Source organism: Pelodiscus sinensis, chromosome 4 (assembly GCF_052426305.1).
Source record: "Pelodiscus sinensis isolate ZL-2025 chromosome 4, ASM5242630v1, whole genome shotgun sequence".
NCBI lineage: Eukaryota > Metazoa > Chordata > Testudines > Trionychidae > Pelodiscus > Pelodiscus sinensis.
The window spans coordinates 67888223-67899184 of NC_143055.1; the positions used below are offsets into that span (position 1 = coordinate 67888223).

The 10962-nt window shown below is 45.9% G+C and overlaps 1 long non-coding RNA gene across 1 annotated transcript in view; it reads right to left on the reverse strand.

Annotated features, from left to right (window-relative positions):
- LOC142829625 (uncharacterized) overlaps positions 1-10708 on the reverse strand; it is a 33446-nt gene extending 22738 nt beyond the window's left edge. The window contains exons 1-2 of the long non-coding RNA XR_012904241.2: positions 10550-10708; positions 1132-1210 (exon numbers count right to left, since the gene is read on the reverse strand). This is a non-coding gene — a long non-coding RNA (uncharacterized LOC142829625). The remainder of the gene's footprint in view (positions 1-1131; positions 1211-10549) is intronic.
- Between the last annotated feature and the right edge of the window lie 254 nt (positions 10709-10962).

The window sequence follows — 10962 nt, forward strand, 5'->3', positions numbered from 1 at the left end:
CTATAGTCCCTATCTTGTACGTAACCCGGGGACTGCCTGTATTTAAAACCATACTAAGGCTATTGGGACTTTCTCCAATAAGGAATGGCTGCAAGATCAAACCTTTTGATTAGAAACACATTTATTACAATGATTTCAACTCTGATTGTACTTACCACAAATTAAATAAAAGCAATTTGTGTTAATTTGACAAACTGTTGTACTGTGAGTGTCTCCCGAAGGTTTGATGCAAACTAAGTGAATGGTTGTATCTTGCCTTCCAGATACCAGTCTCCTTTCCATCTCATTTGACAGGGAGTAGTCTGTATTATAGACTCATTATATATGGATTTTTAAGGTTATGGCAGTGTTTCTATCATTAAAGCCCTAATGAACTGGTTGTAAAAGTGCACTCCAGGCTGAAATTTGACCTAGTAGGTCTCAGCTCAGGGGTGAATATTTTTATCAGTTTTCAAATAATATCTGGTTAGCCAATTTAAAATATTATAAATATTAGCTGAGAGTACATTCCAAAACAGACATTCATGAGATTTGATCATGATTTTATAATTGCATAGCACAGAAGAGCTTTGATGTGTGTAATAAAAAAACTACCGATAGGCCCTGCTCTACATTGTAGTGCTACTAAACAGTTACACTAATTAAATTTCAGTGTGCCCATATACCAACTAGTTTTAAAGTATTTTGAGAGAATAATCAGTACATTTTGTGAATTGGTTTAAGAAAAAAATATCTGAAAAGCACTGATTCTTCAGGAACAGGTTGTTTAGAATTAAGAAATCATAATTATAGATCTAAAAAATGCTAAGAGGATTTTAAGAATGTGGTTCTGGTTATTATAGCTTAACCTTACCTATTAGTGGTTTCCCCCCTCCTCTCTACAACCATACTGTAGATTTAAATAACCAGATACTACTAAAGTGTCAGACAAATGTCTTCTTTTATTTTCCACTTTAGGGAGACAAACATAATATTATTCTCATATGTTTCTTTATGAATAAAAGGTGTAAAACACTGCAACTCCATTCATCTGCAGGTTTCAGAACCATCCCAACCCTTTAGGATAATAGAACTGTAGATTACTGGGAGTGAAATCTGTGCATTTCATTACAGTAAAGCGATGTGACTTACCTTTATCCATTAGGACAGTGTTTCCCAATTTTATTTGGCCAAGGAACCCTTTTCAGCTTTTCGGAATTTCAAGGAACCCCTAGGTTTGTCAAACAAAACAAACAAACAAACAAAAAAGGGAGGGGGGCGGGAGGAGACAGGGACCCACCAATTCATGAAAATCACATTCCTTCCCCGAGACCCCCCCCACCTCTCTTCCATGAGGCCTCATTTGCTCTGTTCCCCTCCTCTCCATCACTTGCTATCCCCAGCCCTTATACCTGTCTCAGCTTAGTGAGAGTGAGGTGTGGGGTGGGAATGAGGTATTTGGGTGTGGGAAGGGGTGAGAAGTACAAGCTCCGGGAGGGAATTTGGATGCAGGAGAAGGGGCTGTTGGCTTGGGGAGGGGGCTCCAGGCTGGGGAGTGTTGGGTTCAGGTGGAAGGTTGGGGTGCTGAGCAAGCCAGGGCTTGTGGATGTGAGGGTGCAGGAGTTTGGGCTGGATATGTGAGGGACTCAGGGCAAGAAGGTTGTGAGTATGATGGACTCAGGACACAGATTTGTCATGTGTGGATGGTGGAGGAATGTTGTGGCAGAAGACTGAGGATGTGGGGATGCAGGAGTGTGGGGATGTAAGAGGCTCAGGACAGGAGGTTCCAGTGTATGATAGGCTCAGATTTGGGGTCAGGTGGTGCAGGAGTGTTTGATCCCAACTGGGGTCTTGTTGGCCAGGCTTCATTTTTAAATAAAATATGTCAAACTCAAAAGGTTTTAGCGTTGTCTTTATATATGAGGGGGGTGAGGAACCTGTTTTGAGTCAAAGGTCACTGACCCACAGAAAAGTCAGTTGGGGCCACGCAAGTGAGATGCAGAAAACAAAACAAAAACCCTCCAAAAAACCCCAAGCCTCACTAATGTGGTCCTAGATGTGCTGGTGGGGGTAGGGGACAGAGTGCTAGTGGGTGCTGGGGCTGGGGAGAGGGTGCTGTTGGGTGGAAGGATGTTGGCTCAGGTGACAGGGTGCTGGGGCAAGGTGCTGGGGCAGGCAGGTGGCAGGGTGCTGGGGTCAGGGACGTGGTCCTGCTGGGCACTAGGATGACTGGCAGGGTGCTGGGACAAGGAACAGGGTGCTGCTGGGTGCTAGCATGGATGGCAGGGTGCTGGGGCCAGGGCCAGGGTGGTGCTGAGTCTTGGGGTGTGAGGCAAGGTGCTGGGGCCAGGGCAGTACTAGGTGCTAGGGTGGATGGCAGGGCTGCTAAGGAGCAGGATAGGGATGGAGTGCAGGATCTGGGAAGGAGGTGGGGGGCGGAAGGGGGCAAGGTTTGAGTGGTAGGTAGGGTGCAGAAGCAGGCTGGATGTAGGGTGTCTGGCCAGGGGGAGGGAGCAGGAGCAGATTGGGGATAGGGTGTCTGGCTACGAGGAAGAGTGCAAGGAGCCTCCCTGATCTGGCACCCTCTGGACCTGACTGGTCCCAGATGAGGAATTTTTGGTCCAGGGGAGGTCACTTCAGGGCTCCTGGTTTTCCCCACCTCCCATCCCCCATCCCCACTAGGCTTCCTATCCCCTGAAACCCAACTGAGCTGCCCACCCCTGCTGGTTCTCTGCACCTCCTCCAAAACCATCCCCCACAATCCAAGGGAGTGCAGCACCAGTCCCCTGCAGCCCCTCACAGCCCAGATGAGCTACCTGTCTGTTCTGTATGCTCTCCCCCATCCACCTCAGCCCAGCTGAGCCCTGCACTGGTTCCCTGCATGCCTTCCCCACAGCACAGCTGAGCCCCGTTTCCCTGCACTTCCTCCAAGCCCCACAAAACTGCTGAGCCAAGAGCCAATTCCCTGCCCCTCACTCCCCTTGAGTCTAGCCCCGGTTTCCGGCACCTCCCTCCTCCTGCAGCCAAACTGAGCTCTGAGCTCCACACGCACATACACCCCACTCCACAGTCCAGCCCAACCCAGCCCAGCTCCCCAGACCTCTCCACTATGCAACCCAGAAGAGCTCAATTTTCCTGCAACTTCCCCCAAATCATGCAGACATGCTGAGCCAGTGTTGATTCCCTGCCTCTGCCTTCCTCCCTCCCTTTGGCTGTGTCTACACTGGCATGATCTTGCGCCAAAGCGGCCGCTCTTGCACAAAAATTTGCTGCCTGTCTACACTGGCCGTGTGGTCTTGTGCAAGTACACTGTCGGTCTCATGTATGAAATCAGGGCTTCTTCCACAAGAATTACGATGCTCCCATTCAGGAATAAGTCCTTTTGCGCAACTATTCTTGCGGAAGAGGCCAGTGTAGACAGGCAACATGAATTTCTTGTGCAAGAAAGCCCTATGGCTAAAATGGCCATTGGCACTTTCTTGGGCAAGAGAGCGTCCACACTGCCATAGATGCTCTTGTGCAAAAGCACAGCTTGCACATGGTAGTGTGGATGTGTTCTTGCACAAGAACTCTTGCACAAGATGTTCTTGCACAAGAAACAACCAGTGTAGACATAGCCTAAGAGTTTCCTCACATGAGCAAAATGAATTTTGTGTTGTGCACCAGTACTGAGTTCATGTGGCTTGTTTGGATGTGGCACCCAAGTTATTAATAAATATTTTTAAACCTCTACCTTTTCCCTCTGCTGCCATGTCTCCTCCCCTTGCTCCATCAGCTCCCTTGGTGCCTGATGCCCTCCCACTCCTCACCCTCCTCTGCTGTCCTGACTCCTGCTCTTCTCACTGTCCTCAGCCCTCCTGCAACCTTCCCCCCCTCCACCAGCCCTTCTCTCTTCCCTGTCCACTCCTCCAGTAGCCCCACTCTGATCATGTGAGCTACCCCTCCTCATCCCCTCTTCTAACACCTCCCTCTACAAACGTGCCCTGCGTCTCTCCTCTGATGGTGGTCCCTCCACTGCAGGTGTCTGCCCTTCTGCTTCAACCCCAGAATCTCTTGGCACCTGCATCTTCCCTTATCCCTGCACCCTCCTGGTGCCTCCCCCTTCCCTCACTTCCCCTGCCCCCTTTTTCCCTGATGCCCACCCCTCACCATCCTCTGCCCCCATTCCTCTCATGCCCCTGTGCCCTCTCACATGACTTGCTCCATCCCGGCCTTCCTCATGCCCACCCCTCCTTTCAAGCCTTCTCCCAGCACCTCCCCTCACCCTGCTAGCCCCCAATGCCCTTACCCTGTCCCCTCCCAGCATCACCCTGTCCCCCTCCCACTGACACCTCCCCTCCTGCCTTTTTCCTCATTGTCTGCACTTGGCCCCCTGGCATTTGTCTCTCCTCCACCCCTGTCTCTTTGGTGCCTTCCCCTTCCCCTCCACCTCTGCACAAGCACTTTCCTCTCCCAGCCCTTCCCCCCTTTCCTTCTGCACAAGCCCCTTCCCTCCCTCTCCCGTACCTTCTGCCTTCCACTTTGTGGGGCCGGAGTCTGTGCTCTGTCCCTGGACTCCAAACCTGCAACTCGGCCATGCGGCGCAACACAGCGCCCAGCAGATTTAAAATCCCGGGCCATGATGTTACGTCACGTCCGGGTGTCTCCCCATCCACTGGTTTGAGCACGCTGTGCAGGGCAGTAGTGGCCAGCAAGGGGGAGCTCAGTGAAGGTTGCGCATGGCAGGGACGGGACCGGGACAGGGGAGAGATGCTCTGGGGCCGGGGTGGGAGTTCGTGTGGGGGGGGGGTCGGGACCTGCTCCCGCTCCAAATATTGCTGGAGCATGAGCACCACGAGCCCACACAACTCGCCGCCCATGCCTCTGCTGGCTAGCTGGCTCTCTCTCTCTTTTTCAGAGGGGGCGGGGGAGTGGCGGCTCCATGCGGAACCCCTAGTTTTGCTCCGCGGAACCCCAGGGTTCCCCGGAGCACCAATTGGGAAACACTGCATTAGGAGATTCTTTTACCCAGAGGTTGTATACGTAATCTCTGAATACTGTTTTGTTCTGGTTATTGCTAACTGGTTGTTTTGTCCCACACATCTATTAAAAACAATGCTAAGGAAGTGCACCCTTAGGATTTCTGCGCCAGGTTTCTGATAGCTATAAATCAGAACATCATGTTCACAGATTTCTGATCTTCTAAATCAGAGTGTCTCAGCTAATGGTGCAGATGGACCAAAGGAGGCCAGGATGTGCACTGCCAAGCACCCTAAGGGTGTGTCTATACAGCAAACTAATTTTGGAATAACTTCCGTTATTCTGAAAAAACTGTGCTAGAGTCTACACAGCAATTCTGAAATAACTGTGCTGTGTAGACATAGCCTTTGGGATGAGAAATAAATTGGCAGAATACTTTGATTGTTTGGACCCGGCAAGAGCCTGGTGGAAGTCCAGGAAGGATTCATTCAGTAATGGCTCTAACCCTAGCTGCTAATTCTGCTGTTATCCAGCCCTCTGAACAATCATAATGGAGCTTTACACCCCTTTGCACAGCATTCTGCTCTGGGCCATAGGAGGTTGTGGATCACAGAAACGTTTGGAGGTTGAGGATCACAGTATCTTGAACCAGTAATGCCTTGGATCTAAGTGCTATACAAGAGAGACAGGATATTGGGGATGGGAAAGAAAGACATAAATAAGAAGCTTCGGTTCCATCCCTCTAACAGAGTCCTCTACTGGTGTCAATAGCAAAATTCCCATTGACTTCAGGGGGAGCATGACTGCACTTTTAGCTGTCAAAGGTTATTTTAATTATTAAAATCTGTATATGAGAAGAATGCATTCCAATTAGGGCTGTTTAACACAGTGAAATCCTGCTTTTGACCTCCTTTCCAGGAGTGTAAATCAGAGTTAAACTAGTTTCTAACTCCTGAACTAACATATTAATATTAATTATTTGGGGAGAATTAATTATATTGTGTATGACCTTACTGTAAATATTCAATGTGCCAAATAACTGTGTGAAATGTATTAATCATTGCTTGATTAGATGCTAAAGAATTTATTGATTTTTGGACAAACTATTGGGAGAGTATTAAAGTACTTTGGGTGAGATTTTACAAAGTTCATAGCACAAACCTAGCCTTCTGCATTTGGTTAGGTACATTTGCTTGATTCACGCTGAACTATTCTTATGGTTACTTGACAGAAATCAGGGAAAGCTATATATCTGGCACTGAGGTTCCAATTAATTAATATATATTTGCCTTTCCGTCCAGTGTTGCTGATTGTTTTTTTGGGCTTAACCTTAGACAGTGACTTAGTTAAACGCTATATTGAATTTCACTATTTCATTTGAACTACCTTTCTGGTAGTTCACTGAAGGGTTTATAGTTATCAAGAATGACCAAAGTACTTGGATTTGTGTACTTAGGTCAGTGTATAGAACCGTACATGTGGGGTGAGGGTTGAAATCTTTTAAAATAAAACAGCTGCACAAGAAATGGACAAGGCATTGAAGGCAATATGATAGCTGCTATTAAATCCCACTCTGGGAAGCTTCCTTTAGCTTTGATGATTTTTTCATCTCAAAAGTTGCTATCAATTTTTCACTGACCTCAAGTCAACCTCACAAAATCAGTCTGACTTCTAATGTGTTCATATTTTTTCTTGGGGGGGGGACTGAAAAATACAAAATTTGAGTTGCACTGCAACTAGAGATGGACAAAACTGGGATGGTTTTGGTTTAGGAAAACCTTGTGGGTGGAGGTTTGATTTTGCAAAACCAAAACCCTAAGCTACTTCAGGTCTGGGGCTCATTTTATCTGAACCACCAAAGTTCACAAAGGTTTGGATAAACAGGTCTGGTTTGACCCATCATCTCTAATTGTAACCAAATGTTTTTGCAAGTACAAGGTGAAGCTCAGTATAAAGGTGTTCTCAATTTTATGGGGGTTTTCCTTTGTTTTTTAAAGAGTGTGAAATGGTCCTTATATGGCCCTCACCACTCTAGACTTGCCTCACAATACTATTGGTAGCTAGGGGTACTAATATCTCCATTTTGCAGATAGGAAACTGAAGCAGAGAGAGACTAAGGCCCAGGCCTTCAAAAGGTATTTAGGTGCCTAACTGACTTACTTAAGGTCACACAGCAACTCTGTAGCAGATCTGGGAGCTGAATATGGATAGTGCAAGTCTCAGCTATCAGCCTCACCACTGGAACATGGTTATTCTCATAAGGAGCATCTATACTACACCCATAGCTCAAAATAAGCTATGCAAATTGTGTAGCTTATTTCAAGTCAATTTCAAAATATCTTATTTTGTAATTTAGCGCTGTCTACATAACACTTATTTCAAATAAGTGTTTGTGGAATGAGGTTTACAGGGATGTCGGAATAGCGAGCCCGTTATATTTCGAAATAATGGGCTGGCTGTTAAGACGCGGGATAGACGTAGACGTAGCCATACTGCTCATAGTTACATCATTTACTAGTGAAACTTGTGAATGCAAATATGCAGGAGAAGTGGGCTTATGCTATCAGGAATGCAATAGGAATGCACTGATTTCTGTTCTGTTCTATGATACTTGGGCTTTATACAGACCTCTGAGCATCTTCCAGGATGTATTAAGTGACCTGACTAAAATCAGTCACGTTACTGGATGATGCTTACTGGTAACCAATTAACTGATAACCCAGTGAGGCTGGAGTAGCAGCTGTTAACCGGTTAAACACAATGGGGTTAAACAGGATTTCACATCTCTAGTATGGCTCATCCTCTCTCATACTTGCTCCAGAAATAGAATTGTGTGTGAAGCACAATGTTTTGTTGATAGGGCAATTGAGAGTATTGTTTTTCATTTTTATATGTACACACTGCTATATGTTTCTGCTACAGAAGACAAAGTCAAGGAAGTGTGCCTTGCACTTGGAGTGAAAGATGGTGACATTTGTGATCATCCTGCACTCTCCGACCTATCCTCAACATAGCTCTGTCTCCTTCATAGATGGGTTATGCCCTCTTATCAGAAATTTCCAATATGCCTGAGGAGCAAAGTTGTTTACTGAAGTATTCATCGTGAAACTTTATTCAGTCTTTAAGTATCCTGTACCCAGGCTAATGAGCAACTTGAAGATTAGAACATAAACCCTGAATTTTGGCTTAATAGTTTATGGGAAGCCATCGTAGGGTACGTGTACACAGCATTATTTCAGAATAACTCATGTTATTCCGAAATAAAGAGTGTGTCTATACAGCAAGCCATTATTTCAAAATAATGTTGAGCTGGAGGACTTCTTACTCCAACTCATGGTAAACCTATCTCACAAGGAATAAGGGAAGTCAAAGGAAGCGTGTTCTCCCTTCAACTTCTTGCTGTATAGACAGAGCCAAAGGACAAATTAAGCTATTTCAACTTAAGCTATGCAATTGACCTAGCTGAAGTTACACAGAGTAATTTGACTTTTGACCTTCTGTGTGGATGCGCCCATAGGGAACAAAAGGCAAATGTGATGTGCTCATGATATCCCAAATTGCTGAGAAGATGTGCTGCAGCATTCTGTACCAGTTCAACTCAGTCATGTAATCCTGAATGGGCTACATGCTACCAAAAAGCCCCCCACCAACCTGGCCTAAGGTGCACATCTGATGTAGACTGTTCCAGCTCCATTCCACCTCTTGTTGGAGCTTCCTAAGCAAGCCTTTGTATCTACATAGGCAAGCCCAAGGCATTTTGCCACCCAGGTGAGGGAAAATATTTTGACACTTCCCAAATTGGCTAAGCAAAACAAAGAACAAAACAAGCAGGCAGCATTCCCTGGAAGTTGACACCCAGAACTTGCCTGATTCCCAGGTATGTTGCCTCTCTATAGCTCAGATGGCAGATGACAAAAGTGTGCATGGGTGGGGTCAGCTCATCATTGGCGAGGCTGTGGCAGCACCTCCTCATGAACTGGTGTTGGGAGAAATTATTAGATGATGCTTCTAGGTGAGATCACAGTGTCAATGAAACATCCAGGAGCACACCTAAACTTCATCATTACATCGTTGCATACTGTACATCATTAGCCACCACAGCCTGCTCCTGCACACTACCACCCTCCCAGACCCACCTCCTACCCTGACTCCCCACCCCAATCCCCAGCCCACTCCTGCACCCCCTCCCATCCAGATCCCATATCCCACTGCACTCCTGCACCCTCCCTCCCCTCCAGCCCTCCCACCTCCAGCCTGCTCCTGCACACAACCACCCTCCCAGACCCACCAACCCCCAACACAGTCATGCACCCTCACTCCTGCCTAGACCCCACACCCTAAGCCTACTTCCCAGCAGCCTTCTACAACACTCTGAACCTCTCATTTTGGCCCCACCTCAGAGCCTGGAGGCCCACAAAATCTACTAGCCTGGGCCCCCTATGCTCTGGGGTGTGAGGGGCTTGTGGGAAGTATCTTTTCTTCTCAGTTATCAGTGAGGGTTGGTTTTTTTTTGTTTTGTTTTGTTTGGTTCGGTTTGGTTTCGTTTTGCTTCTCACTTTTGTGTGGCCCCTGACTGTGAGTCAGAGCCCCTCCTTCTTCCCCCGCCCTCCCCGGACCAAAAGAGCTGCAAACCCAAATCAGCAGTCACTATAGAAAAACAGAAGCTTCTGGGGGAGGAGGTAGCCGAGTTAGTCTGTACAGAAAAAACAACAAATGGTCTGGTAGCATTTTATAGACTAACAAAACATGTAGATGGTATTGCACATCCAGTAGTTTGATCTATGCCATCAAATGCCAGCAATGCCCCACTGCTATATATATTGGACAAACTGGAAAGTCTCTGCAGGAAAGAATCAATGGACACAAATCAGATATACATAAAGGAAACATACAGAAACCTATTGGGAAACACTTTAATCTTCCTAATCACTGTTTAAAAGATGTTCAAGTGGCTGTCTTGCCACAAACTAGTTCTACTAGCCAGATACACAGAGAAACATTGGAATTAGAGTTCATCTGCAAATTCAATTCACATGCTAGTGGACTCATTTGTGATAAAGAATGGTCGGGGCACGATCAACTTAATAGTCGTTGAAGATACAAAGAGCTCTTTGTGTAGACTCCTATGTCAGGAAGGATACTGTCAATTCAGTTTGATTCTTACCTGCTTCCTTTTAACTACCAAATCTTCAGATACTTACTGATTCCCTCTAACTCCCTGTCTCCCACCCCCTCCTTTTCTTTCCTCCCCTCTCCTCCTTCTGTCCTATTTATTTTGGGTCTGCATATCCTAAACTCAAAACTCCAGTCATCTGAAGAAGTGGGCTGTGCCCACGAAAGCTAATGATACCATCTACATGTTTTGTTAGTCTATAATGTGCTAGCAGACCATTTGTTATTTTATAGACGAACAGTAACTTCTTGTGTGAAGTTGAACTAAATACCAGAGTCCCAAAGGTTTAGCAGTCAATTTGCAAGTTCGGTGTTTGTAGTATTTACATATCCAGCATTCTCCCTTCTGTCTTTTCCATACAGTAGCAAATAGAGGATGCATAAGAGGTAAGCAGCCCCTATAAAATTTAGTGCAACATAAGAAGAAACTAGCACTGACCTGTATATTTTGTCTCCAGAACTGGTTTGCAGATAGGTTACTAGAAAGGTTCTCTCCAGAACGTTTCAGCAGTCTGATGCAAAACTGGAGGAATATGCTCTGCCCACTGAACACGATGAGAACTTGCTGCGGATTTGAACTGACAACCAGTTCAACGGAACAGCCATTCCCTATTAATGTTCTCATGAGCTATTCACTCCTACTTAAACCATTTCAGTCTCACACTCAGTTATTAAACACCCAGTTTAAGCCATTTCATCATGCATCATATTAATTACATATTTTACCTTTTAGATAATATTTTAGCTTAAAACATTGCAAATGTTCCATTGGAAATTAAAAGTTATATTAATCTTCACCAAAACCTCTTGAAGAATGGATATATTGCTCTGTGTGTGTGTAGGGGAGGCATT